The following is a 23309-nucleotide window of genomic DNA, read 5'->3' as shown; positions in this document are numbered from 1 at the left end:
GGCTACTAGTTTAGTATTTAAACAACTTTTAGAGACTTATTTTGTACCTCATGACATTTCAGATCTAAACTTTGTATTCTCTGACGGCATGAGTCTCTAAACCCCATTGTTGGGGGTGAGGAGCTCTGCTGTGTCTCGATGAATTAATGCAAGTATTTCTGTTTTCCATTCAAACACGCTTGTTCCTATCTAAGATGTTCATTCGCGCCTAACTGTGATGGAGGTGATGAGCTGTGACACTCATCACCTTCCTCAATTCATGAACGTGTTCCTGACAACCACCTCCGTTCTATATACGATTGAATGAGTATCTCTTAGATTCCTTAATCAGAATCTCCGTGCTATAAGCTAGAACTGATGGCAGCATTCATGAGAATCCGGAAAGTCTAAACCTTGTCTGTGGTATTCCGAGTAGGATTCAAGGATTGAATGACTGTGACGAGCTTCAAACTCCTGAAGGCTGGGCGTTAGTGACAGACGCAAAAGGATAGTAAATCCTATTCCAACCGGATCGAGAACCAACCGGTGATTAGCCGTGCTGTGACAGAGCGCGTGAGCATAGTTTTCACTGGAAGGATGGAAGGTAGCCATTGACAACGGTGATCCACCAACACATAGCTTGCCATAGGGGGACGTGCGTGCGTGAACAAGAAGACAGAGGAAAGCAGAGATTCAGAAGACAAAGCATCTCCAAAACTCCAACATATTCTCCATTACTGCACAACAAGTAACTTTTAATTTATGCTCTACTGGTTACTCACAATTCAATTGATAAACATAATTGACTTCCTGACTAAGATTTACAAGATAACCATAGATTGCTTCAAACCAACAATCTCCGTGGGATTCGACCCTTACTCACGTAAGGTATTACTTGGACGACCCAGTGCACTTGCTGGTCATGTGTGCGAAATTGTAAGAGAGTAACAATTTTGTGCACCAATGTCCAATGTTTATTATATTTATATGTTTGCATATGATTGAGGCCATTAATTGTTTAGCTCACTTATCCAAATTAAGCCTACCCTTTCAATTACCTTTGTTAGCCACTTTGAGCCTTTAAATCCCATTTGTTCTATATTTTACCACATTACTAACCTTAAGCGGAAAAACAATTATATATCCCAAACTGAATCTTTGGTTAGCTTAAGATAGAATTGTGTGTGCTAATTAAGTATGGGAAATTGTGGGAACAAAAGATAATAAGGGAATGTGTCATGATAATATAATGGAGACCTACTCATGTGAAACTATAAAAATTAAAATTCTATGTGCATTGATAAGCTATGTTTATTTTTATGCTTATGAAATATATATATATATATATATATATATATATATATATATATATATATATATATATTCAATAAATAAATAAGGGGACAAAATTTCCCCAATGCTAAGTTAAGAATTCAAAGATCAATGCATGTATGATAAAATTAAAAATAAAGAGTTGATACATGAGTATGGAATGTGAAAGGAAAATTCTGGGTAGCTAGGTATGAATTCTAAAGTTATATAGAATATATATAGGTTATGTTAAAGCTTGGGTTAATTAAAGATTCAATTTATAAGCTTACTTAGCCATATGTGTATCCTTACCATTACCTTGGCCCCATTACAACCTTGAAAAGACCTCATGATGTTTGCATTGGTGTATTAAATGTTGTTGATTGATTAGGAGAAGAACAAAAATTAGAAAGCATGATTAGAGAAGGATAGAGTGATTGTCCTATACACTAGAGAGATTAGAGCGTACATACATCATCAGTGAGGGTTCAATGCTTAAATTTCTGTGTTCCCTGCTTTCATGAGCTACCTTCTTGCATTTTTATCTGTTCTCACTGTATAAGAATTGAATTAGTGGAATTTGATTTGTAATTATTTTGAAGAGCTTATTTACTATTGATCAAGTGGACAAGGATCATATAGTTGCATTCACATATATAGGTTGCATTGCATTGCATGAGTTTTACATGTTCCTACTCATTTATTTTATCTCCTTCAACTAAGCATGAGGACATGCTAATGTTTAAGTGTGGGGAGGTTGATAAACCACTATTTTATGGTTTATAATGTGTTTAATTGTGTGGTTTTATCGTGATCTTTACCCACTTATTCATTAAATAAGCATGCATTTATAATTCCTTCCTAAAGATGCTTTATGATTGAAAACTTGCTTCCTAGAGACTTTTAATTATGTATTTTAATTCTCCCTTATTCCATTCGATGCCGTGATCTGTGTGTTAAGTGTTTCAGGCTTTATAGGGCATGAATAAATTGGAGATTGGAAAGGAAGCTTGCAAAAATGGAAGGAACACAAGAAATTGAGGAGATGACCAGCGAGAAGTGACGCGGCCGCATGGCTCACACAACCGCGCGGATTGGAATAGCACAAGTGATGCGGAGGCATGGACGACGCGCTCGCATGGAAGGGCAAAACGCCGAATGACGCGTCCATATGAATGACGCGATCGCGTGACGTGCGCGATCTGCATAATCTGCAGAATTCGCTGGGGGCGATTTTGGCCCCGGTTTTAACCCAGTTTTTGGCCCAGAAAAGTAGACTAGAACTAGAGAACATGCAGAAACCAAAAACAACATTCATTCTACACAATTTTAGTTTTTAGATCTAGTTTTACTCCTTCTCTAGGTTTTCTCTCTACATATTCATAGTTCATAGGATTTTATTTTCGATTGCTCTTTGCATTGGGATATTGAGAAGAGTTATTACCTCATCAAGACTTCGTCATTCTAGTTCGTTTTCTTTACTTGGCTTTACTCTTCCATGTCCTTTAATTTACTCAATTTTACTATTGGATTATTTTAGAATTTATTAATACAAGAGTTACTTTTATTTTTAATTGATTCCTTTAAGTTTTATTTATCATGTCTTTCTTTAATTCCCTTTTCTATGTTATGAGTTCTACATTCACAATGAGCGAGTAGTTCCCTAACTTGATGGGGAGTTGATTGAACGGAACCCTTGAGTTGGGGTGCTTAAAAGAAAAATTGTAATTGGGTTTATTGTTGGAATGTTCTCTAGTCACTGACACTAATCCTTTTCAATTGAGCGGATTGGAATTTGTGAATAGAAACAGCATTCCAACTTGTTTGACTTTCCCTTACCTAGTAAGGGATAACTAAACAGAACAACCTTCAATTATCAATTAATCTTGAGAGTACTGCAACAAGAATAGGGCTTCCAACTAATCTACTCCCAGTCAAGGCTTTTATTTAAATTACTTAATTTCTCCAATTTAATTTCCTGTTTATTCAACTCAAACTCTTTTTGAAAACATCTGATTAATAAAATAGCACACATTTCTGCAACTCGTTGGGAGACGACCTGGGATTCATACTCCCAGTATTTTGATTTTAATTTTTGTGACACCCTTCTAAATTGATAAGCGGATTTCTGGTTGGTTAAGAACTATACTTGCAACGCATATTTTATAACAATTCTTGACTCACCAATTTCCGTCACGTCAGACGCACGAAACTGAAAAATAGGGGATCTGTGCGGACGCACAAGGCTGTGCAGACGCACAGGTCTCTATTCCTGCAACAAAAATTTTGCCTCTAAGGCATCAAACTTGACATCCAAAATAGGTTTTCAGGTCCCAAAACATCATAAAACTCCATAAACACATTACTTTACCAAAATTATCCAACAAACTTCAAAATAAAACCAACCAAACAAGCAAACTAACCAATTATTCATGAAACAAAAGCGAAATGAGAGAAGGTTAGAAGGATATTACCATGGTGGGGTGTCTCCCACCTAGCATTTTGTTTATAGTCCTAAGTTGGACTTGGTGAGGAGATCCTTGTTAGGGCGGCTTATGCTTCCACTCCTCCTTGAATCTCCACCCAAGTTTGCTATTGATTTGACCTCCTGGGTCCCAATTAGATTGCATCAAACTCTTAAGAGACTTCAAGCTAGTACTTGGGATCCAACCCTGTTGACTCTTGAAATATGTGCCCAGATCTCATGTTTGAGTTCCTCTATCACCATTGACATGCTTGTGCACTCCTCGGAATCCACTACATTGACTCTTGCACCAAAATTGAGCTCCAAATGTTAAGTTGGCTCCTTTGATGAACATTCTTTTTCCTTGCCAATTAACATTCTTTTCTTCACCACCCACTACTCCAAGAAAGACTCGTAATTGACCATCCATTTCTATAACGGCATATTGATGTGGGCCTAGAAATCTTGTTAGAGAAGTCTTCAACCGCTCAATTCGTTCTTGCATAAATGCCTTCATCTCTTGGCAACCAAAATCTTCCTCAACCTCTTTTGAATCTTCTTCATCATCACTCAAGTAAAAAATTGGAGGTTGTGTGAAGTCTACATCAGCATCTCCTTCCAAATCCAATAAAGGAGGTTCATGAAGGTCATAGAAGGAATTACCCAAGTTGGACAAAAAATCTTGAATGATGGAATCTTCTTGATCAATTCCTACCCACTCTTCACTTATCTCCTCTTGTGCTTCATGTTGTGACTTGACATCTTCTACTTGATTTTTCAATTCTTCTTTCATTCCACACTTTACACTTGGTTCCATACATTCATCCACTAGAATTTCTTGCTTGTGGTATGAACACAATGAAGCTAAATTATCCAAAGATTTTGCTAAGGTAGACATAACTTGCTCTTGCTTCTTCCAGAACTATTGTTGTTCTTGAATGAGCATGGAAAGTACTTCTTGTGTGGCTTGATCCACATATGAAGATGAAGATTGAGGTGATGGAAGTTGATAATCAAACTCATGAGGGTAAGTGTTTTGGTTTTGTATGTAGTGAGGGAATGGTGTATAAGATTGATGACTATAAAGGTAAGTGTTTGGGTTTTATTGGGGTGTATTACGGTGATGGTGTGAAAAGGTCATCAAGAAAGTATAAACCAAAACCTACTAACAAAAGCAAACAAACAACCAAAAAGAGCTATTTACACTATTAACATATTCACAACAACCAAAAGATATAACACCGTTTGCATTCTCCGGCAACGGTGCCAAATTTGATAATGAGAATTTATCGTTGATCTAGAATTTTCTCAAAATAGAATTCATTTGTTGCAAGTATAGTCTAGATCAACAACTAACTCCCAAATCAAATGTTAAATCCAAAAGATAGTCACAATCAAAACACAATAACCGGGAGTTTTAAATCCCGGGTTGTTCTCCCTAGGAGTTGTAATGAAATATACAATTATTGGCTATTAAAGAGAAGCATGGGGATTGGGAATGAAAGCAAGAGAAAGAAATGTAAATAGCAAGAATTGAAACAAGCATGCAAGAAATTGAAAAGAAAGCAATTAAACGACACTTGGCAAGAAGTGGATAATCTAGGTTTCCTATCCTATTTGTGGACCACAAACATGAAAATTGTGTGGAATCAATCCAAATCAATCAATCCTCCTTGAGAATTGGTCAAAAGCATAATTGCTCTCAATCCATAAGTCCTAGTCAACTCACTAATTACTTAGTGAAAGACTAGCATCAATGGAAACCAAATCAATTAACTATTCCCACACAATGCGGAATGGACATTCACAACTCAATTCCACCCAAACATCCAATTTCTCAACCAAGAGTGTGAAAACTAAACATGCAAGAAATTAAACATCAAAGCAATAAAAGTCAAAAGCAATTAAAAGTCAAAGCAAGGAAGATTAAAATGCAAGAAACCTCTTGGCAAGTAATTGAGAACTAAGGCTACCTATCCTAGTCATTAACCACAAACATATGATGATTATGAAGAGTTAATCCTACTTAGTCAACCTTACATCAAAGATAAGTCAAATAGGCATAGTTAATTTCAATCCCTAAGTCCTATGTGAACACTGGGGGTCACATAGAGTCAAGAAAAATCAAATTAACTAACTACTCTAATATATCAAACAAGAATGGACATCAATGACTCAAGGATCACCAAAGTCAACAATTTCAAGCCAAGAGTGGAGAAAAACTAAGTAAAAACTAAGCCAAGTATTTTATTAAACACTTGGTGTGCATGAAAATAAAATAATATTAAAATATATTAAAATAAATTCTAAAACTACTAAAGCAAGAAAATGACAATGGCAACCCAAGAAAGCAATAAATGACATGAAAACATAAATTTGCATAAATTAGAAGTAAAATAACTAAGTGTTCATAACATGAAAATTGCCATAAAAGAGAAAATAACAAAAGAGATGAAGAAGATAAAGGCAAGAAAGCATAGAAAAATAAATGAAACTACACTAAAATAAGAATTAAATGCTGAAATTAAAGGAAATTAAACTAAGAAAACCCTAATTCTAGAGAGAGAGGGGAGCTTCTCTCTCTAGAAACTAAGAGAAAACTTAACAAAAGCTAAACCTAATTGCCCCTCCTTGTTTCCACTTGAATTGGGGTTGAAATAGCTTCAGAAATGAGTTGGATTGGGTTTTGGGGGCCCAGAAATTGCTGCCAGCGAGTTGCAATTAATGAGGTCACGTAACAGGACTTGTGCGGACGCACAGATGTGTGCGTCCGCACACATGCTGAATCCCGACTTGTGCGTACGCACAAATTGTGTGCGTACGCACAAATTGTGTGCGTACGCACACGTAGATTTATGTTCACTATGGCAAATTATATATCATTTTGAAGCTCCGGATGTTAGCTTTCCATTGCTGCTGAAATCGCCTCGTTTGGACCATTGTAGCTCAAGTTATGACCAATTTAGTACAGAGAGGTCAGGACTGGCAGTTTCCCAAATCCTTCATTTCTTGAATTCTCCCATTTTTGCTTTCCTTCAACTTCTTCAATACATACTTGCCTTGTAAGCCTGAAATTACTCAACAAACACATCAAGGCATCAAATGGAATTAAAGTGAATAAAATTTAGCAATTATAAAGCTTAAAAAGCATGTTTTCACTTTCAAGCACAATTTAGGGAGAAATTATGAAACTATGCTATTTCAACAGATAAGTGCAAGAAAAGTTGATGAAATCCAGTGGCGGAGCCGCATACAAGCCAAGGGGGGCAATGGCCTCCCCCAACTATTAAGTTTTCTTTACAAATTATGCATAAATTTTAATTTAGCCCCCCTTAAAATTTTTATTTTATTTTTTGTTAATTATAAAGTTTTTTTTTAGCCCCTCCCTAAAAGTTAATCTAGCTCCGCCCCTGATGAAATCTACCCAAATAGAGCAAATAAATACCATGAAATGTGGATTCATCAGTGATCTAAATAATATTTAGTTTACTATCATCTATTTTGAATAAAAATTACCAAACATAAACCACGTTATTACCAACTCACTTTTAATGAAAATCAATTTTACAAAATCAATTTCATACAAATCTCCGTTTATACACGATAATCCAAACACACACTATATCTATTGATTTATTTACCAACTTTATCTTTCATATATGTTATTGTATTATTTATGAGATTTTTATTATTATTTCTGTTTATATGAGATCTTTTTCTATTATTATTTTTTATTTTTTATTAATTTTTTGTTTGGCATTATACAATTTCATACTTGTGACATTATATTTATTATTATCTTCACATAATTATGATCTATTGATCTCTTTAGGTTAAGTAAACTAAATGAAAAAATTAACCGTAAATAATAATAATAATAAAAGAATCTCTTAGCTTGCGTACCGAAAAAGAGTTTTAAGAATACTAAAATATGCCATATAAAAAACAATTTAGGAAAAAGTATTAAAAAAAAACATGCATACAAGAATCGTTTGGATAAGTGTGAAGGTTGTGTATTATATTTATCATTATCCTTTTATTCTATGATTTATTGATCTCATTACATAAAGTAACTTAAACAAAAAAATAAACCGTAAATAATGATAATTGTAAAAAAATTATAACATACTAAAAAAGAGTATGAAAAATACTAAAAATATACAATATAAAAGTTTCAGGAAAAAATATCATAAAGAATTAAACAGCCATGAAAAATAATTTGTATAATTATAATTTTTGTGTATTAAACTTATTATTAAATTTTTATAACATGTTTTTTGATTTCATTATGTAAAATAAATTAAACAAAAAAATTCTCCATAAATAATAATAATAATAATAATAGTAAAAAAAATTTGCATGCTACAGAAGAGTATTAAGAGTACCAAAAATGTAATATATAAAAAACATTCTACAAATAAATGTAAAAAAAAATAAACATGCGAAAAAAAATAACATAATAATTCGATGTCATTAGTAATTATCTATCTAAAAGTGATTTTAACTAATATTTTTCAAATAAAATTTATTTTATCAAAATTAATTTTTTTTATAGAGTTGCCAAACATAAATTATGTTGTCACACATAGGGGTGGCAATATGTACCCTACCCGCGGGTACCCAACCCTACCCCACCCAATCGGGTAGGGTTGCCAACTCGATCCGTAACGGGTAGGGTAGGGTGCGGGTTGAGTCTCAACCCTTCTCGACCAACCCGCACTCTATATATGTTTATGTTATATACTTATATAAAAATATGTTTTAAGTGGATGTTGAATCAAAGACTTCTCACTAAATGCAAAAGATCCTTAGCCACTAAAAGAAAATCATTAATTGATAATTTAATATTTTTTTTACATAAAAATCAGTTCTATTTTAAATTATCATCAAGTTATATAATAATATTATATATTTTTTGTAACCCGCAGATAGGGTCGGATACCCGCGGGTTAAGAACGGGTAGAGTTAAGGTTGGGATATTCTCAACCCGCGGGTAGAGTTAGGGTTGGATCCAAACCCTACCCTACCCTATCCATTGCCACCCCTAGTCACACACTTACTTCTACCCAAAATCAATTCTATAAAATTACTCTTTTTCAAACTACAATTTGACAAAACACAGTCCAAACACACACTATATAGTTAGTATCTTTTTTATTTTAAATAAAACTTTGTCTTTAGCATACAATTTTTTTGTATTCAGTTAAATAGGAATTGTTACAACTAATGGTTCATTTGGCCATCTGTGAAACTCAAACCCTAAAGGAGACATGCGTATACCCTTGGGCGAGGGTTAGGAAATTTAGGTTGCGGGTGTGTGGCATTGGGCACGCAAACAATTTCTGCAAGAGATCTTCTCACCATGAAGTATTCTAAAAATGTTTGGATGCTTGTGGTTCGGGTGAAAATCCAGAAGAGCCCATGTTTTAGGTTTCTTTGTCCCTTTCCATGTAATGGCCAAATCAGGAAATTGTCACTTTTTGCACTGTGTTGTGGAGATATGGATCCAAGTATAGTCCCTATTTGCAATGGATTCTCCTCTCATGAAAATGGGGCTCGCGATCGTTGCATGTTCCCTTTTCCTCGGTACCTGCACGTCGAAAGTAAAACGATTCGGAAGAAATATGCCATGCGAAATTGTAGACATGATCCCTACTGTTGATCAAGTATGTCTGGGTTCTGTGCCAAGATCATCATGACCACTGAGTACATTGGTTGATGTGATGGTACAAGGTGTAGGGGAAAGTTGAAAATTGCGCCTATGGTGGAAAGAACATTTTTTTTGGCCCAATTGATCAAGTGAATTAGGTCCAACCATAAGTGTTACACAGTAGTCGTGGAGTCATTTGACTTTCCTAACGTGTCATGTGGTTGCAAATTAAGAAAAAATTTTTTAACATTATTCTAGTCGGTGTACCTAAGTAAGGAGTCCGAGTATACAAATGGAAAGAGTAAGATGTTCTATGTTTGGGGTTACTTGCAAATTCGCACGTGGGGAGATACTTGGGAAGCCACTGGGAAGTAATTAGCAGGTTCTTGTTCTCTCTCCATACCATCTATATGTAAGGTCATCCCCAGATCACATTGGATCACAATCCACTTAGTTGTGCAATCATTCTCCTTTCAAAAAATTGCTGAACGCTTTGGTGTTTAGTTGTAGAAGAAATTTGTTGAAGGGGTGCCTCAATGACGGACCAGGCGGGGACATTAATGGAATCACAGGGGCCTAACGAGGAGGAAGGGTAAGCAAATACTTTCGCGAATGCCCAAAAATTTTCATACCATTTATTTCAAAGTAGTTGCCCCAATACATACATTAAATGTTTGCTGAGGAGTAATTGGTTTTCGGAGCTAACATGTTATTTCATCATGCAGGGTCGAACCGTCTTCGAAAGTGATGCCATTAGCAAGCTCGGTGCCAGTGGCCAATGACACCACCTTGAACTTGGGTCTGTCTATTGATGTCGTAAGTAATCAAATGACTTGGTTTTATGTTCACATAGCATCTGTTAACTGTCTAACCGAGAGTGTTGGTGTCGTTTTGTGTCAGGCGATTACGTCGTTCGTCATGGCGGAGGTCAACCAGGAGGGACCTGTCGAGGGAGAGAAGATGCTCCTGAAGCACATAGTTAATATCGTGCAGGAAAGTTGCAACCCCTTCCCAAATCTTTCATCAAATGCATCTACCATATCTTCAACTAAGCATGTAGTGTGCTTGGGACTGGCATAACCCATTTAAATGTTTTTGTTGTACAGTGATGGATCTTTTTTGTTGCAACTACAGTTCATAAGGTGTTCCTGTTTCTGGAAGCTTACTGAAAATGTAAAAACCCTATTTAATGAACCCAACCAAGTCAGTCATCCTCACTATAGCACTTTTAACGTAAGTAAAACAATGAAAATATTCAGCATACCTAACGCTAGTAACAATGACACATGTTTGCCTTGTTGCAACATTTAATGGAAAAATAATTTTTTATGTCATATTGACTAATGAGTGTGTTTTTGTTATGTTGTGGGTAATTGCAGAGAGTGGAAGCCACGATGGTCAAAGGTGATAGGAGGTTAATCGACATTGCTAGGCGGGTGGAGCGTAGTCAATCAACATTGGATGATCTGAAGCAGATGCTCACTACCAAAGAAGGATGCAGTAGTGGGGTGTGGACGCCAACATTGTTTGTTACTATGGCCGGGAATAGCAATGTCACTAGCACGGCTGTGGGTCTATCTGAACCGCTTAGGCTTGCAGCACAACTGGGCTATGCACCTCTCGAAATAGACGCAGGGGGCGAACGTGGAGGCTATACCCACCTGATTAGCCAAACCGAAAAGGGTAAGGGTCAGCTTGATTCCAAAGTGTGTAGGCTGTTAGACGTTATAGTCCCAAATTCTCCTGGGCATGACGATGATGTCGTCATTGACGAATCCCTCTTTATTCCTCGGCCATGTGCCTAGAGCACTGCTATTTCTTTGCAAAGTGGAGGGTTTCCTTATTTGTCCATTGGCATGCCTAAAATGGGAGTCAACCAGGCCCCAATCATAACTGCTCCTACCCTCACAGAAGGGAACAAGGTATTCGTGACTTTGTGCAACTTATAGCAATGTTATGCACAGAATACTCTACAAATTGCATGCTCAAGTGTCTTTGTATTAACAGGTCATGGCACAGCTTCCAACTATCTCCCAATTGGATACCATAAGTCAAGTCTGCAACTTATTTAGCTCAGAACTCATTCGGCAAGGACCATCAAAGATCCCAAAGAAGGAAGCTGGTGACATGGTGTACAGGATCCCATAGCCGGCGACATGCAATATACCACAGACACCCCTGCAGCAAATGCATCTCTTAGAGTTGGGGCTTTAAGCCTATACCCAAGCCGTGGTCACCGAACACACTGAAAAGAAACATGGAGTCCCCAACAATGCTAATTCCTCTAGCAAGTTTATTTTCTAAATATAACTAACTGACGTTGTTTCATGTATGATTTAAAAATCTAACTGGCGCATAACGATGCCAACTTCATGTGTAGGGCTACGAGATGGAGTTTCGGCCGACGATCAGCATGTCACTCTCATACGATGAGACTATCATGGCTACCTACATATTCAAAAAGCCCAAGCCCAAAGAAGATTACGAGTAAGTTTTGCTTGTTTTGTAAGTATTCAACGCTTTGGTACAAAATGGGGGTTGCATGGGTTGTTACATGTTTAGTTGTTAACTGGTCAGAGAGATGCTGTACAAGTGCCTTGAATTACAGATTCCTCGAGGATGTTCTTGTCTCTATGCCCTAGATACGTTTCTCACACATATGTGAGTGTTAACCAATCATACAATTTTATTCGGAGTCCTGACATAACAGCATTACGTTCCACACACATAATGTAACTACTTATTTGTTTTAGCAAATAGTGAACATCATTGCGTGGCTTGCCTCACTTAAAGCACATCGAACGAAGCCTGTGCATGACTGGTTTTTGCCTTCCTCATTTGTGGACCACATCTTCCACCTGAAACTGGTAGAGGCAATCCTTCAGACTTATCTGGTATGCCAGAAACAAATGAACTGGAGCATATAAGGGCCAACAGTTTTGAGATATGTAATCACAATGTAATGTCTATTTTTTAATTGGCATAAGGATTATGTAAAGTAACTTCACTTTATGCTACACAGGTGTTCGTGCCGATATTAGAGCCTTCTCATAGCTGGTACATGATGGTCCTTGATGTTAAAAAAGGCAAGGTGTTAGCGCTTGACATTTGCAGGACTGCTGAGAACATGGCCAGAAGAGAGCGGAACATGAGGACTATAGTAAGTTATTATTGTCTGCCTGGAAAACCAAAGTTTAGTTGCAATGCATTTCATTACTGTTGGTAACTGACATGATCATTTTAGCATTCATATGTTTGTCTCCTTCTTGCAGCTTGTCGTGCTTGGCCAAATATTTAGACTTGATAGGAACTTGCCAAGTTTCCATGTGATCTCTCTGGATCCTACTACTTGGGGGGCCATAGAATACCCACCTACGATTCCATTCCGTCCAGACAGGTACGAAAACTTTCCTCCCATAAGCCCACAATTTTAACGTCCTTTTTAGTTTGCTTGACTGGCCGCTGCCTGAGATTTGCTTTCGAAACATTTTTCCTTTCACTTTCAGGGATGATGATACTCCAATTTGGTGCCTCTATTGGCTACAACATGATGGCAACTTCAACCCTGCATTACTTCCGAAGAAGGTAAAAATGCCATTATCTTTCAAACTTTCCTCAGCTTCATAACATTTAACATGTTGACCCATCAGCTACCACCAGCTTATGTAACACTAACACTCCCTTTCGACTGTTTAGCTTAACAAAGGCAGAGTTAAAATGAAAATTGCAACAAACATTGTGAATTCAGAAACCAATCAGAACAAGCTAGAAGTCAAAGTCAATAGTGAAATGGCGTGGCGCGAACTTCTTCGCACTGTTGCCTAGCTTGCGCTATCCTAACTTAAGTCTCTGTCTTTTTGGCATGGCATAAATCTTCCTGTTCTCGGAAGCCATGACAAGTTATGTGAACTTTCCTTCCCTTTGTTTTGTTAAGCATGTATGTGTTATCCTCGGCTCCTTGGGTCCGAGATAATTGAAGTAGCTCCAATGACGCATGTGCCTTATTATCTGCATGCCTTGTTGACGTAATTAGGAACAAGTTTGTATGCTGCTGTTGTGTTTTGTGGAGAAGCGTGGTCCCGCTTGTGAGCAGGAGCACACAATCCACATTCACCTTTTGTAGGTTATGTCAATGTGAATGAATACAAGCATGGGTCTCTGAATTTAGTCCATCTTTGTGATTTTACACTAAATACCTGAGCATAGCTTACTTAACTAACGATGCCCAAGTAACATGGACTCATGTACTAAGTTTGTTTAATTTACCAAGATATTTTGTCACTTTCGATCGTAACTGGTTGACCCATACTAGTAGAGCGCGAATTCATTACTCCCATAGTAATTTCCGTAAAATATACCTATATATCATATTCTATAAAAAGTAAAATGAAAACACCAAAAGATTACATGTGTTAGATTAATCCGATCATGAAAGTTGATTAATAACTTTTTAAAATATTTACTAAAATGAATTTTTTTATCACAAATTCAAATCTGAATAACATATTTAATGACAAGAAAATCTTTGCATACTAGAATTAATATTTGTAGTTTGTCAATAAATTTATAGATTTTACTAAAAAGTTCAAAAATATTACTTAAACTTGTTTTTTCCTACACTCATTAATTTCTAACTTTAACAACACATATTGTTATCGGTCCATTATTGGTACATGTATAATCTATCTTCAAGAAATGTAAAGGAAGAATCCCTACAAATTTTGAACTTGTATCATACTCGGTCAAACCAACTTCAAAATAAGAATTAATTTGTAATTTGAATCTTTGGGGAATAGATTGAAATAGTTATACATAGTAATATTATTGAAGAAATGTATGATACGTCAAGTAAGTCAACGTGAAAGACAAGTTATACTGTTGTGGATCATTAATAATATTTCTTCGCATGTTATATAATTGGATGATGGAGGAGAAAATGTCTCGTTCGATCTGCCAAAAAGATAAAAGCACTTTATAATAAAAATTCATGGTTTACTTGTCGTCTAAAATCTCTGACCTTTTTGATGGAGCAACATCTTGTAGAGAAATAATAAAATGGAGCACAAAGAGACTCCATTAAGATGAGTGCCTTAGAAGTCTGGTATAGTGTTCCATTTCTAACAATTTTGCTCATGTACAATTTCTCCAACAGTTTTTGGTATTCTTTTTTTTTTAGGTCAACATGTTTATCAATTTATTTATTTCTCTTATAACCAGAATCAATTCTAGGTTCCTGGTATACATACATTTTACTTGTGTATAGTATGGCACTCTTATATGCAATGTCCCTGTCCGATATATATCCAAAATATGTTGATATTTATTTCTTCTTATTTTGTCCATTAATTTCACAATTTATTTCTTTAATCATTCATGTAATTAACTTAGATATAAAAAAGATATCTACATATATATATATATATATATATATATATATATATATATATATTTTGTCCCTTTGGTTCTCACACGAACCGGATCCTTAACGCCTCCTCCTTGCGCTTCATTTGACACGGGATTGTCCCCTCGAAGTCCATACTTCATTTCCAAAGACAACATTTCATTCACCACCTTTTGCGAAATGGATTTGAAGTCCTCGTCGCTCATGCATGCAACCCTTCCGAGCTTCTTGCACAACTGTTAGAATGCACCCAATCTAGTACAGTAGATTGTTGACGATTCCCTAGACGGATACAGGCACTTCTCCAGATCCATGTCAATCTTTGCTGTCTTCGACCACCGTCACAGCACGAGGGTATCGGGAATAACCACAACATCAAGCTACACAAAAACAGCTAGTATATGTACACATGGGACCCCGAAGAACTCCATTCTCAAACACGTGCACGTGAATGTGTTCATTGTATTCTCGTGCTTAACCTGCCATGCCATTTGTGGTTTGTGGTACTTGTTGACATTGAACGTTTGGCCACCTTCTATCTCAACACAAGTATTTATCCTCACCCGCACATATCGTTTTAGCGACTCACGATATCTCCAAAACATCTCCCGCGTGAATCGTTTGGCACCAGACTTCTCTAACTTTACGAACTGAGTTTGTAACACCGGAGTCCCATAGCACGATCGAAATTCCAACTCATCCTCATTGTCTCTAAGAAATCTCACACACCTCTGAAAGTTTGTCACAAATTCAATCACACAATACCTGTTTTCCACAAACCGTCCCAGTTTGGCGTGCAAAGACTCGCATCGAGAAGTTGTTCTAATCCCAGCAAAGAATCTTCTTCTAATATAAGCAGTTGCCAATGAATACTTCTTTCGGTACAACTCCTGTACCCATTCAACCTCCCTCTTGCCACACTCATCAAGCATTGCCTCCTACACCACCTCAAATTCGTCTATCTCGATGCTTGCCAACATACAATGTTTAAAAAGTTGTGTGAATCATGGGTCACAAATATTTGAAGTCGCATTCCGAAGAAGATGCCACGCGCACAACCGGTGATGAGCAGTAGGGAAAATCTTTTGAATAGCTATGCCTATTGCTGGATCCCCGTCGGTGATTACCGACTTCGGTGCTACACCCCCATGCACTCTAAAAATTGTTCAGGTACCTGGTGCACGAAATTGTGATCATCAACAATGGCACCAAAGGACTTGGAGCTCTCAAACGTGAATCACACTTTGTCACAATTCCGCACAACTAACCAGCAAGTGCACTGGGTCGTCCAAGTAATAAACCTTACGTGAGTAAGGGTCGATCCCACGGAGACGGTCGGCTTGAAGCAAGCTATGGTCATCTTGTAAATCTCAGTCAGGCGGATTCAAATGGTCATAGAGGATTGATAATTAAAATATGAATAAAACATAAAATAAAGATAGAGATAGAGATACTTATGTAATTCATTGGTAGGAATTTCAGATAAGCGTATGAAGATGCTTTGTTCCTCCTAAACCTCTGCTTTCCTATTGCCTTCTTCCAATCATTCATACTCCTTTCCATGGCAAGTGTTATGTTGGGCATCACCGTTGTCAATGGCTACTTCCCGTCCTCTCAGTGAAATGTTCTACGCACGCTGTCACCGCACGACTAATCATCTGTCGGTTCTCGATCATGTTGGAATAGGATCCATTGATCCTTTTGCATCTGTCACACGCCCAACAATCGCGAGTTTGAAGCTCGTCATCCCTTCCCAGATCCTACTCAGAATACCACAGACAAGGTTTAGACGTTTCGGATCTCAGGAATGGCCGCCAATAATTCTAGCCTATACCACGAAGGTTCTAATCTTAGATTAGAAACCCAAGAGATACACATTCAAGCTTGTTTGCATGTAGAACGGAAATGGTTGTCAGTCACGCGTTCATAGGTGAGAATGGTGATGAGTGTCACATAATCATCATGTTCTTGGGTGCGAATGAATATCTTGGAGAAGAAATAGACTTGAGTTGAATAGAAAAATAATAGTACTTTGCATTAATTCATGAAGAACAGCAGAGCTCCACACCTTAATCTATGGTGTGTCGAAACTCCACCGTTGAAAATACAAAAGTGATAATGGTGGTCATTGGCTTCGGCCCCAGAGAGGGAACCTGAAGAACCAAGATGATAATACAATAGTAAAAGGTCCTATTTATAGAGAACTAGTAGCCTAGGGTTTACAGAAATAAGTAATTAATGCAGAAATCTTCTTCCGGGCTCACTTGGTGTGTGCTTGGGCTGAGAATTAAAGCTTTCACATGTAGAGACTTCTTTTGGAGTTAAACGCCAGCTTTTGTGCCAGCGTTTAACTCCTGCTTTTGTGCCAGTTTTGGCGTTTTGACGCCAGAATTCTTAAGCTGACTTGGAACGCCGGTTTGGGCCATCAAATCTTGGGCAAAGTATGGACTATTATATATTTCTGGAAAGCCCAGGATGTTTACTTTCCAACGCAATTGATAGCGCGCCAATTGGGCTTCTGTAGCTCCAGAAAATCCACTTTGAGTGCAGGGAGGTTAGAATCCAACAGCATCTGCAGTCCTTTTTCAGCCTCTGAATCAGATTTTTGCTCAGGTCCCTCAATTTCAGCCAGAAAATACCTGAAATCACAGAAAAACACACAAACTCATAGTAAAGTCCAGAAGAGTGATTTTTAAATAAAAACTAATAAAAACATAATAAAAACTAACTAAAATATACTAAAAACATACTAAAAACAATGCCAAAAAGCGTATAAATTATCCGCTCATCACAACACCAAACTTAAATTGTTGCTTGTCCCCAAGCAACTGAAAATCAAATAGGATAAAAAGAAGAGAATATACAATGAATTCCAAAAACATCTATGAAGATCAGTATTAATTAGATGAGCGGGGCTTTTAGCTTTTTGCTTCTAAACAGTTTTGGCATCTCACTTTATCCTTTGAAGTTCAGAATGATTGGCTTCTATAGGAACTCAGAATCCAGATAGTGTTATTGATTCTCTTAGTTAAGTATTTTGATTCTTGAACACAGCTACTTTATGAGTCTTGGCCGTGACCCTAAGCATTTTGTTTTCCAGTATTACCACCGGATACATAAATGCCACAGACACATAACTGGGTGAACCTTTTCAGATTGTGACTCAGCTTTGCTAGAGTCCCCAATTAGAAGTGTCCAGAGCTCTTGAGCACAATCTTTTTGCTTTTGGACCATGACTTTAACCGCTCAGTCTCAAGTTTTCACTTGACACCTTCACGCCACAAGCACATGGTTAGGGACAGCTTGGTTTAGTTGCTTAGGCCAGGAATTTATTCCTGTGAGCCCTCCTATCCACTGATGCTCAAAGCCTTGGATCCTTTTTATTTTACCCTTGCCTTTAGTTTAAAGGACTATTGGCTTTTTCTGCTTGCTTTTTCTTTTTCTTTCTTTCTCTCTTTTTTTTCGCATATACTCTTTTTTTCTGCAAGCTTTTCACTGCTTTTTCTTGCATCAAGAATCAATTTTATGATTTTTCAGATTATCAAATAACATTTTTCCTTTTCCATCATTCTTTCAAGAGCCAAAAATTTTAACATTCATGAATCAACAATATCAAAAATATGCACTGTTCAAGCATTCATTCAGAAAGACAAAAGTATTGCCACCACATCAAAATAACTAAACTGTTTTAAAATTCAAAATTTATGCACTTCTTTTTCTTTTTTAATTAAAAACATTTTTCATTTAAGAAAGGTGATGGATTCATTTTCATAGCTTCAAGGCATAGACACTAAGACATTAATGATCATGTAATAAAGACACAAACATAAATAGACATAAGGCATAATTTTCGAAAAAATAGAAAATAAAGAACAAGGAAATTAAAGAACGGGTCCACCTTAGTGATGGTGGCTTGTTCTTCCTCTTGAAGATCTAATGGAGTGCTTGAGCTCCTCAATGTCTCTTCCTTGCCTTTGTTGCTCCTCTCTCATGGTTCTTTGGTCTTCTATAATTTCATGGAGGAGGATGGAATGCTCTTGGTGCTCCACCCTTAGTTGTCCCATATTGGAACTTAATTCTCCTAGGGAGGTGTTGATTTTCTCCCAGTAATTTTGTGGAGGAAAATGCATCCCTTGAGGCATCTCAGGGATTTCATGATGAGGAATTTCCTCATGTCCATGAGTGGGATCTCTTGTTTGCTCCATTCTTTTCTTAGTGATGGGCTTATCCTCATCAATGAGGATGTCTTCCTCTATGTCAATTCCAACTGAATTGTAGAAGTGACAAATGAGATGAGGGAAGGCTAACCTTGCCAAGGTAGAGGACTTGTCCGCCACCTTGTAAAGTTCTTGGGATATAACTTCATGAACTTCTACTTCCTCCCTAATCATGATGCTATGGATCATGATAGCCCGATCTATAGTAACTTCAGACCGGTTGCTAGTGGGAATGATTGAGCGTTGGATGCACTCCAACCATCCCCTAACAACGGGCTTGAGGTCATGCCTTCTTAGTTGAACCGGCTTCCCTCTTGAATCTCTCTTCCATTGAGCGCCCTCTACACAGATGTCTATGAAGACTTGGTCCAACCTTTGATCAAAGTTGACCCTTCTAGTGTAGGGGTGTGCATCTCCTTGCATCATGGGCAAGTTGAATGCCAACCTTACATTCTCCGGACTAAAATCTAAGTATTTCCCCCGGACCATTGTAAGCCAATTCTTAGGGTCCGGGTTCACACTTTGATCATGGTTCTTGGTGATCCATGCATTGGCATAGAACTCTTGAACCATTAAGATTCAGACTTGTTGAATGGGGTTGGTGAGAACTTCCCAACCTCTTCTTCGAATCTCATGTCGGATCTCCGGATATTCACCCTTTTTGAGTTTGAAAGGGACCTCGGGGATCACCTTCTTCTTGGCCACAACTTCATAGAAATGGTCTTGATGCACCCTTGAGAGGAATCTCTCCATCTCCCATGACTCGGAGGTGGAAGCTTTTGCCTTCCCTTTCCTCTTTCTAGAGGTTTCTCCGGCCTTTGGTGCCATTAATGGTTATGGAAAAACAAAAAAGCTTTAGCTTTTACCACACCAAACTTAGAAGGTTTTCTCGTCCTCGAGCAAAAGAAGAAAGAAGAGAGTAGAAGAAGAAGAAATAGAGGAGATGGAGGGGGCTTAGTGTTTTGGCCAAGGGGGAGAAGTAGTGTGTATGTTGTGTGAAAATGAAGGAATGAAGATGGGCTTATATGGGAGTGGAGAGGAGGGTATGGTTCGGCCATTATGGGTGGGTTTGGGAGGAAAAGTGGTTTGAATTTGAATGGTGAGGTAGGTGGGGTTTTATGAAGGATGGATGTGAGTGGTGAAGAGAATTGTGGGATTTGATAGGTGAGGGGTTTTTGGGGAAGAGGTATTAAGGTGATTAGTGAATAGGTGAAGAAGAGAGAGAGAGGTGGGGTAGGTGGGGATCCTGTGGGGTCCACAGATCCTGAGGTGTCAAGGATTTCTCATCCCTGCACCAAGTGGCGTGTAAAACGCCCCTTTCTGCCAATCCTGGCGTTAAACGCCAGGCTGCTGCCCATTTCTGGCGTTTAACGCCAACTTCTTGCCCTTTTCTGGCGTTAACGCCAGTCTGGTGCCCATTTCTAGCGTTAAACGCCCAGAATGGTGCCAGACTGGCCGTTTAACGCCCATTCTGCTACCCTTACTGGCGTTTAAATGCCAGTAAGTTTCTCCTCCAGGGTGTTCTATTTTTAATTCTGTTTTTCAGTCTATTTTTGCTTTTTCAATTGTTTTTGTGACTTCACATGATCATCAACCTACAGAAAACATAAAATAACAAAAGAAAAGAGAAATTTAACATAGATAATTAAAGATTGGGTTGTCTCCCAACAAGCACTTCTTTAATGTCAATAGCTTGACAGTGGGCTCTCATGGAGCCTCACAAATGTTTAGAGCAATGTTGGAATCTCCCAACACCAAACTTAGAGTTTGAATGTGGGGGTTCAACACCAAACTTAAAGTTTGGTTGTGGCCTCCCAACACCAAACTTAGAGTTTGATTGTGGGGGCTCTGTCTGACTCTGTATTGAGAGAAGCTCTTCATGCTTCCTCTCCATGGTTACAGAGGGATATCCTTGAGTTTTAAACACAAAGGAGTCTTCATTCACTTGAATGATCACTTCTCTTCTGTCAACATCAATTACAGCTTTTGCTGTGGCTAGGAAGGGTCTGCCAAGGATGATGGATTCATCCACACACTTCCCAGTCTCTATGATTATGAAATCAGCAGGGATGTAGTGGTCTTCAACCTTTACCAAGACATCTTCTACAAGTCCATAAGCTTGTTTCCTTGAATTGTCTGCCATCTCTAGTGAGATTCTTGCAGTTTGTACCTCAATGATCCCTAGCTTCTCCATTATAGAGAGAGGCATGAGGTTTATACTTGACCCTAGGTCACACAGAGCCTTCTCAAAGGTCATAGTGCCTATGGTACAAGGTATTGAGAACTTCCCAAGATCTTGTCTCTTCAGAGGTAATTTCTGCCTAGTCAAGTCATCCAGTTCTTTAGTGAGCAAGGAGGGTTCATCCTTCCAAGTCTCATTACCAAATAACTTGGCATTTAGCTTCATGATTGCTCCAAGATACTTAGTAACTTGCTCTTCAGTAACATCTTCATCCTCTTCAGAGGAAGAATACTCATTAGAGCTCATGAATGGCAAAATTAAATTCAATAGAATCTCTATGGTCCCAGTGTGAGCCTCAGATTCCCATGGTTCCTCATTAGGGAACTCCTTGGAGGTCAGTGGACGTCCATTGAGGTCTTCCTCATTGGAAATCACTGCCTCTTCCTCCTCTCCAGGTTCGGCCATGTGAGACGTGTTTATGGCCTTGCATTCTCTCTTTGGATTCTCTTCTGTATTGCTTGGGAGAGTACTATGAGGGAGTTCAGTAACTTTCTTACTCAGCTGACCCACTTGTGCCTCTAAATTTCTAATGGAGGACCTTGTTTCAGTCATGAAACTTTGAGTGATTTTAATTATATCAGAGACTATAGTTGCTAAGTCAGAGTGGCTCTGCTTAGAATCCTCTGTCTGTTGCTGAGAAGATGATGGAAAAGGCTTGCTATTGCTAAACCTGTTTCTTCCACCATTATTGTTATTGAAGCCTTGTTGAGGCCTCTGTTGGTCCTTCCATGAGAGATTTGGATGATTTTTCCATGAAGGATTATAGGTGTTTCCATAGGGTTCTCCCATGTAATTCACCTCTTCCATTGCTGGGTTCTCAGGATCATAAGCTTCTTCTTTAGATGAAGCTTCTTTGGTACTGCCTGTTGCTGCTTGCATTCCAGACAGACTCTGAGAAATCATATTGACTTGTTGAGTCAATATTTTGTTCTAAGCTAATATGGCATTCAGAGTATCAATTTCAAGAACTCCTTTCTTCTGATTTGTCCCATTATTCACAGGATTCCTTTCAGAAGTGTACATGAATTGGTTATTTGCAACCATTTCAATGAGTTCCTGAGCTTCTGCAGGCGTCTTCTTCAGATGAAGAGATCCTCCAGCAGAACTATCCAATGACATCTTGGATAGTTCAGACAGACCATTATAGAATATACCTATGATGCTCCATTCTGAAAGCATGTCAGAAGGGCACCTTCTGATCAATTGCTTGTATTTTTCCCAAGCTTCATAGAGGGATTCACCTTCCTTCTGTCTGAAGGTTTGGACTTCCACTCTAAGCTTACTTAATTTTTGAGGTGGAAAGAACTTTGCCAAGAAGGCATTGACTAGCTTTTCCCAAGAGTTCAGGCTTTCTTTAGGTTGTGAGTCCAACCATGTCCTAGCTTTGTCTCTTACAGCAAAAGGGAAGAGCATAAGTCTGTAGACCTCAGGTTCAACCCCATTGGTCTTGACAGTGTCACAGATTTGTAAGAATTCAGCTAAAAACTGATGAGGATCTTCCAATGGAAGTCTATGAAACTTGTAATTCTGTTGCATTAGGGAAACTAATTGAGGCTTAAGCTCAAAGTTGTTTGCTCTAATGGCAGGGATTGAGATGTTTCTCCCATAGAAGTCGGGAGTAGGTGCAGTAAAGTCACCAAGCACCTTCCTTGCATTGTTGGCATTGTTGTTTTCGGCTGCCATTACTTTCTTCTTTGAAAGCTCTGTTAGGTCCTCTACAGAGATTTATACTTTAGCTTCTCTTAGCTTTCTCTTCAAGGTCCTTTCGGGTTCAGGATCAGCCTCAACCAGAATGTCTTTGTCCTTACTCCTACTCATATGAAAGAGAGAAGAAGAAAGTATGGAATCCTCTATGTCACAGTATAGAGATTCCTTGAGGTGTTAGAGGAAAAGAAAAATAGAAGGAGGAGGTAGAAAGAGAAGAATTCGAACTTATCAAGAGGGATAGAGTTCGAATTGTTGATAGTGGAAGAGTGTTAGTCCTTAAATAGAAGGATGTGAGAAGAGGGGAAGAATTTTCGAAATTAAAGTAAAAGATTTTGAAA

At 38.0% G+C, this 23309-nt stretch overlaps 1 non-coding gene and 1 pseudogene across 1 annotated transcript; one reads left to right on the top strand and one right to left on the bottom strand.

Moving 5' to 3' along the window:
• Positions 1-14807: 14807 nt before the first annotated feature.
• On the bottom strand, positions 14808-18039 carry LOC148562535 (protein FAR1-RELATED SEQUENCE 5-like; annotated as a pseudogene).
• Positions 18040-22437: 4398 nt separating this feature from the next.
• Positions 22438-22545, top strand: LOC148562534 (small nucleolar RNA R71). The gene has a single exon (XR_015888258.1). It is a non-coding gene; the product is annotated as a small nucleolar RNA R71 (small nucleolar RNA).
• The last annotated feature ends 764 nt before the right edge of the window (positions 22546-23309 follow it).

Source organism: Arachis ipaensis, chromosome B6 (assembly GCF_059453495.1).
Source record: "Arachis ipaensis isolate K30076 ecotype BB chromosome B6, ASM5945349v1, whole genome shotgun sequence".
NCBI classification, from domain to species: Eukaryota; Viridiplantae; Streptophyta; class Magnoliopsida; order Fabales; family Fabaceae; genus Arachis; species Arachis ipaensis.
Note: the sequence above shows the minus strand (reverse complement) of the source record. Positions and strands in the feature narration are given on the sequence as shown.